The following is a 6,000-nucleotide window of genomic DNA, read 5'->3' as shown; positions in this document are numbered from 1 at the left end:
CTCCGCAGCTGGACAGGAGAGAGAAAATACAATGAAAGGCTCTTGGGTCGAGATAAGGACAGGGCGAGATCACTCAGCAATTACTGTCATGGGCAAAACAGACTCGACTTGGGGAAAAAAATTGATTTAATTTATTACCAATCAAATCAGAGTAGGATAACGAGAAATAAAACCAAATCTTAAAAACATCTTCCCCCCCACCCCTCCCTTCTTCCTGGGCTTAACTTTACTCCCAAATTCTCTACCTCCTCCTTCCCCAGTGGCACAGGGGGACGGGGAATGGGGGTTTGGGTCAGTTCATCCCACGTTGTTTCTGCCGCTCCTTCCTCCTCAGGGGGAGGACTCCTCACACTCTTCCTCTGCTCCAGCGTGGGGTCCCTCCCATGGGAGACAGTCCTCCATGAACTTCTCCAACATGAGTCCTTCCCATGGGCTGCAGTTCTTCACGAACTTCTCTAGTGTGGGTCCCCCACGGGGTCACAAGTCCTGCCAGCAAACCTGCTTCAGTGTGGGCTCCTCTCTCCATGGGTCCACAGGTCCTGCCAGGACCCTGCTCCAGTGTGGGCTTCCCATGGGGTCACAGCCTCCTTCGGGCACCCACCTGCTCTGGCGTGGGGTCCTCCATGGGGTGCAGGTGGGTATCTGCTCCACCGTGGACCTCCATGGGCTGCAGGGGGACAGCCTGCCTCACCATGGTCTTCACCACGGGCTGCAGGGGAATCTCTTCTCTGGTGCCTGGAGGACCTCCTCCCCCTCCTTCTTCACTGACCTTGGTGTCTGCGGAGTTGTTCCTGTCACATATTCTCACTCCTCTCTTTGGCTGCAGTTGCTGGTCCACAGCAGTTTTTTCCCCCTTCTTAAATATGTTATCCCAGAGGCGCTACCACTGTTGCTGATGGGCTTGGCCTTGGCCAGTGGTGGGTCCGTCTTGGAGCCAGCTGGCATTGGCTCTGTCAGGCACAGGGGAAGCTTCTGGCATCTTCTCACAGAAGCCACCCCTGTAGCCCCCCTGCTACCAAAACCTTGCCATGCAAACCCAATACAACTGAATACAATGAAATGGGATGAGGTAGTGAAAGAGAGATAGACCTTTCAGAGAAAAACTATGTTGTTCATAAAGACTGTTTTGCTAATAAACATGAAAATAAAAAAGACCAGTGTGAGTGGTCTGCCATAAAGGGTTATAAATAAGACCAGGAGAAAGAAATAAGTTTTTGGAAGCCTAAAATATCGGAATGGAAACATAATAAAAATGTATATTGATCACAGTTTAAAAGTATGAGAATGTGTTAAAACAAGATTAAGGTAGTAAAGATATAATAACTTATGCCTTTCGTTTGAAAGAATTGCAGTGTTGTTTAGTCAGAACTTTGGCAGGTAAACAAGAAATCCTGCTCAATTGTCAGCCTTCCCGGTCTGCTTCTATCCATCTTCTCTCTGCTCTTTTATACTGCAAGTACAAATTCCTTGGGGCAGTGAACATCTTTTTGTTTGCATTTCTACAGTACAAAGGGTGCTTGTTCACCATTATTTCTTTGCATCAGTATCTTACAAATAAAATACATATGGTAAAATAATCAAAGGTGGATATTTCCAAAGCCACCGTAGACCATGCTCAAGGCAATCCTGAGATGAATGCTTAAATCAATCTTTTATCTTAAAAGGGAAGAGAAAAACTTTTAAACTAAAACTGAGTAGTTCCTTAAGTGGCAGAATGAATTGTTGTGAAGGCCTGATTCCAATGTACACCTTCTACGGATAATAAATACAACTCACAGAGCCTCCCAGGTACACCTGCAATGCAAATAATAATGAAAAAATATTGTGAATGTAGCAAGTTCTCAGAATGCCAACTTAGTATTTGTCAGATAATACCTTGGGAGAACAGCTCATTGAGTTTTGATACACTGCAGTCCCATGCGAATCCTATTCGTGATTCTGGACAGGCCAAAATGATAATATTTGGTCCCTACATTCTGCTTTCCCATAAATAGAGTTGGGATTTTCACAGTTCCTTAGTGGCTCACGCTCAATGTTAAATTGACATAACATGTGCTAAAACCACTTCCCAGGACAAAGCACATAATCCTTAGACTTGCTATTCTTAAGGTTTTTCCCTTTCCTTAAATCGAGGCTCAAGCCTGTTTTACAGGAGCTGTAGCGCACCTGTTATTTTTAAAGCACTGTGCTGAAGACCGAGGATACAGGGCAGACAACCAAAAGGGTCAAACAGATTCTGCAGCATGGAACATATTTTTGTGTCCATGCTTCAGACAGACTCCAGACTTCAGAAATCTGTAAGATTAACTCCAGACACTGAAGAGCTCCTAAGCCTGTGATTTGTCTGTAGGAAAGATGCTGGAAATGTAGATAAGAGGTGGGGATTAAGCAGCATTTCAGAAATGTTTAATATGATAAAGAATAGGCTTGAGTTCAAAAGTGGGCAACTGCTTCAGAGGAACTCAAGTTCTTTGAGATCGTTTCTGAGTAAAGAGACGAGGGTAAAACAGAGACATAATTTACTCAGATTTCAGTAAAAGGGTTGGTATTTGAATAGATAAAAGATTCCAGTGCCCTCCCCCTAAGGTAATATTTTTGTGTAAGAAATAATTGGCAATAGGACTCTTTAAAAATCTAAAGAGAGAGAAAAACTGATATTTTTAGAGGGCTATAAGGAGGTTCACAAGGAAGATTTGGAAGGGTGAGCAGTGGTACATGTGCAACAGTCCAATGCTAGTCGCCCTTCCAGATTTTACTTGTAGATATTGTAAGCATTTTCTGAGGGAAGAAGATAATATGTAGCAGTGAAATCAGTAGCACCTCCACATGCCATCCTCTCTGAAGGCTGAAGGACTAACTGAGCCTCCTAGCTGCAATAATGGATGGCCATGGCCCTGCCACCTCTGTACCCAGTACACCAGTGCCTTCCCTGGCCTTACCTTCCTGACTGGTGGAGGACCATCCCAACAGTGGAGTTAAGGGAGAGGGGAGGAGGAGGAGATGCATATTAACTATTTTGTCTTTATCTTTAAGGCTGCAAAGTTAATTTTTGCCTATGCTAGAGAGAAGTCTTAAACCATCTGTAGTTTTGCTTATGCTCTGCTCTGACCAGAACATCAGTGAGCAATGCAGTACCAAGGCCAAGATAACAAGATCTGGAGAAAGTCAGGATATATTGGCTGAGAATTTGCAACACAGTGAGGTTGACTGCCTAATGCAAACCCTGAGTTAGTGGTAATGTGATCTCAGTCTCAGCACTCCAACGCCTGTATCGTGACGGGTAGCAATCTGAGCAATACAAGACACCAGTTCTGGATATCTCATTCTGAGTTGGAGACAAAAACCTAGCCTAGCTGGCATTCAGCATAAGATTAAGAAACCTGAATTTAAATGTCCCACATGTAGGGGTATACACTTGTCTAAACTCTCCAGTGGGTATGGTCAATGGAAGTCTTGATTCAGTTGTCTGCACATAGGCATATGAGGTCAGCTGAAATACACTAAGGGTATCAGCTGGCCTCTGTGTTTTACTCCACAATGACAGATGTCTCCCATAGATCTTGTGTCATCGCTGCCAGGATTGTACGGATGTTTGTAAACCTCTATAGAGGGTTAAATACTACTAGGAACATATGTTTAGGCAGTTGTTTTGCATCTCTAGTCAATACAGTCAATGGAGTCTAGAAAGCGATTCATCTATATCTGGTCAAGTGGAGGTGTCCATATTGATGGTAGTTAGAGCTTACATGTAGACTGCAAAGCTGTAGACATCTGAAGTCAACTGTCTGTACCTGGCATTGAATCTCATCCCTAAAGTTATGTGAGATTAATTTCTTCCAAGGAAATGAGAATTCACATCTCTTCTCAGTTTTGGCACTGACCTAGGTCACCAATACCAAGAGAGTAAATTTGGCTGTACTTGAGCAAAAACCTTCTGACAAAAGCTCTTTAGCATGTGCAAAAAGTAAATATATGACCCACTGAAGCTGATGTTTAAGAGCTGGCCTGATTAAGGAGAGATAGTTGAATCAGGAGCTCCAGCTGGAACAGGTATATTATGCAATAATAACTACACACTCAAGAGAATGACAAGAGGGCATCTAGAGCGACTGGGAGTTTCTTAATAGATTTACAATATTCTTATGAAACATACAAAATATTGTTATTATATATGTTTTAAAACTAATTATTCTGTTGAATCTTGTCGTATTCAAGCCTTGTTGGAGGTACTTTCATGAAAATCTACCCTTTATTTTATAATAAATTACTATAAAGACATACTAATTTTATGTTTAAAATTCACTGTCTTGCAGAACTCTTTCTTGCCAATGCTACAGAGGTGTACAATGGGAGATCCTGTCCTTTTGCATAGTATACATTACTACTGACTGTGTTACTTCACGTAAGTGTTTTGGACGCATTCAGTGATCCCTTACAGATCTGTTGTGATACATTGAGAACTTAAAGAAATTACTCTTTTCTAAATTAACTGTGTTCTTTTATTTTTTTCATAGGTTAGGATAAAAAAAGAATGGAAAGTAGACTGCTGCAATGCTGCAAGAGAGGGAGCAACTCTAGAAAGAACTGGAGCAGCTGAATATGTGGGAGGCACTGAGGGATGAAACAAATAATAAGACTTAGTATTTAAAGTGAATAAAACAGAACAGAGATTATGAAGAAGACCAGCCTACTGTTACCTATGGATAATATGCTAAAAAACATCTGCAAATGATGGCAAGAGGTAGTAGAAATAGCGAGAAAAAAAAGAGAGACTCGTGTCAGATTCCTGGAGGCTCGAGTCTGGAATAAAAATCATCAAACTATCTCTGGCTAGACAATAAGGCACTACTAATTAAATCCAGTTCTAAGACCTGACCCTACAGACATTGCTTAAACAACACTTTCATTGAAGCTAATCAGAGTGTTGACCGAATAATCAAGCAGCCCTGGACCTTCAGAGGGACTGTGCTGTGTGCCAAGGCCCAACCTCACCTGACCCGTTTGCAGAACAGGAGTTCCTTAAAATTGTCCTTAGACAAATTCTTGAGTCTGTTTTGTCATTGACCCTCTTCAGTCCAAAAAGTTCTACCCCAGGTTTGCAAAGATATGCAACGTTCATGACTATCTGTGCGGTTCACATGTTGTCATCTCAAGTGCCCAGTAAATGTCAATAAAAATAAGACCGTGGGAGTGCATATGAAAAGAGGTTGAGGCAGGTATTTTGAGGGACTGCAAGGGATTAACATGAACAGGAAAAAAATTGTGTGTACAATAGACGCTCATGCCTCAGCCCTATGTTTGCTGCCGTAAGAAGATAATGCCATTTCTGCCCGACCTCCCATGTCTGTCCTGGTGGGGAGGTGGTTCAGGCAATCAGCACAACAAATAGTTTATACCTCCTCAGGTGAAAATGTGGCCTGAGAGCTTGATAAGAACTAATGATTCCCCTGAGTTCACAGGTTCTTTTAATCATCATTAGGAAAGTACCTCTTTTCTAAAGTACTCTTTTTATAGCCTTAGGAGAGAGTTGTTTTGCTTACAAAACATTCAGCGAACATTCTCTGACAGTTTCAAAACAAAACAAGCTTGGAAAAAAAAAATTGTTAAAGTGTATCACCATCAATTTTAAAAACCAATACATTTTTTCCTGGTCTCTAGCTCAAGTGCATTTATCCCACTAAGAGATTACTTTTATTTTTCAGCTGTGACTCACTGAATATATGACAGAGTCTTGTTTCAACAAATTTATTGAGGCTGAAGAAGATGTTAAAAACAGACAGGCACCTGGAAATGCCAAAAGTGGGAAACAGAGCAAATACATTTTATTTCAAGGGGAGCCATGGCATAGTCCCTGATTTCCCCCTGTGTATAAAACAAATATAATCATTCTCCTACTCCTCTACTTCCCCCCTCTTAAACTTTCATATGAGCTCAGAGGATAAAGTTTATTTATCAGTCTGGTAATAACATTGATATCTCTGAAATGCATTTTTGAGAAAA

The sequence above is a fragment of the Gymnogyps californianus genome, chromosome 1 (genome assembly GCF_018139145.2).
Source record: "Gymnogyps californianus isolate 813 chromosome 1, ASM1813914v2, whole genome shotgun sequence".
NCBI classification, from domain to species: domain Eukaryota; kingdom Metazoa; phylum Chordata; class Aves; order Accipitriformes; family Cathartidae; genus Gymnogyps; species Gymnogyps californianus.
Note: the sequence above shows the minus strand (reverse complement) of the source record.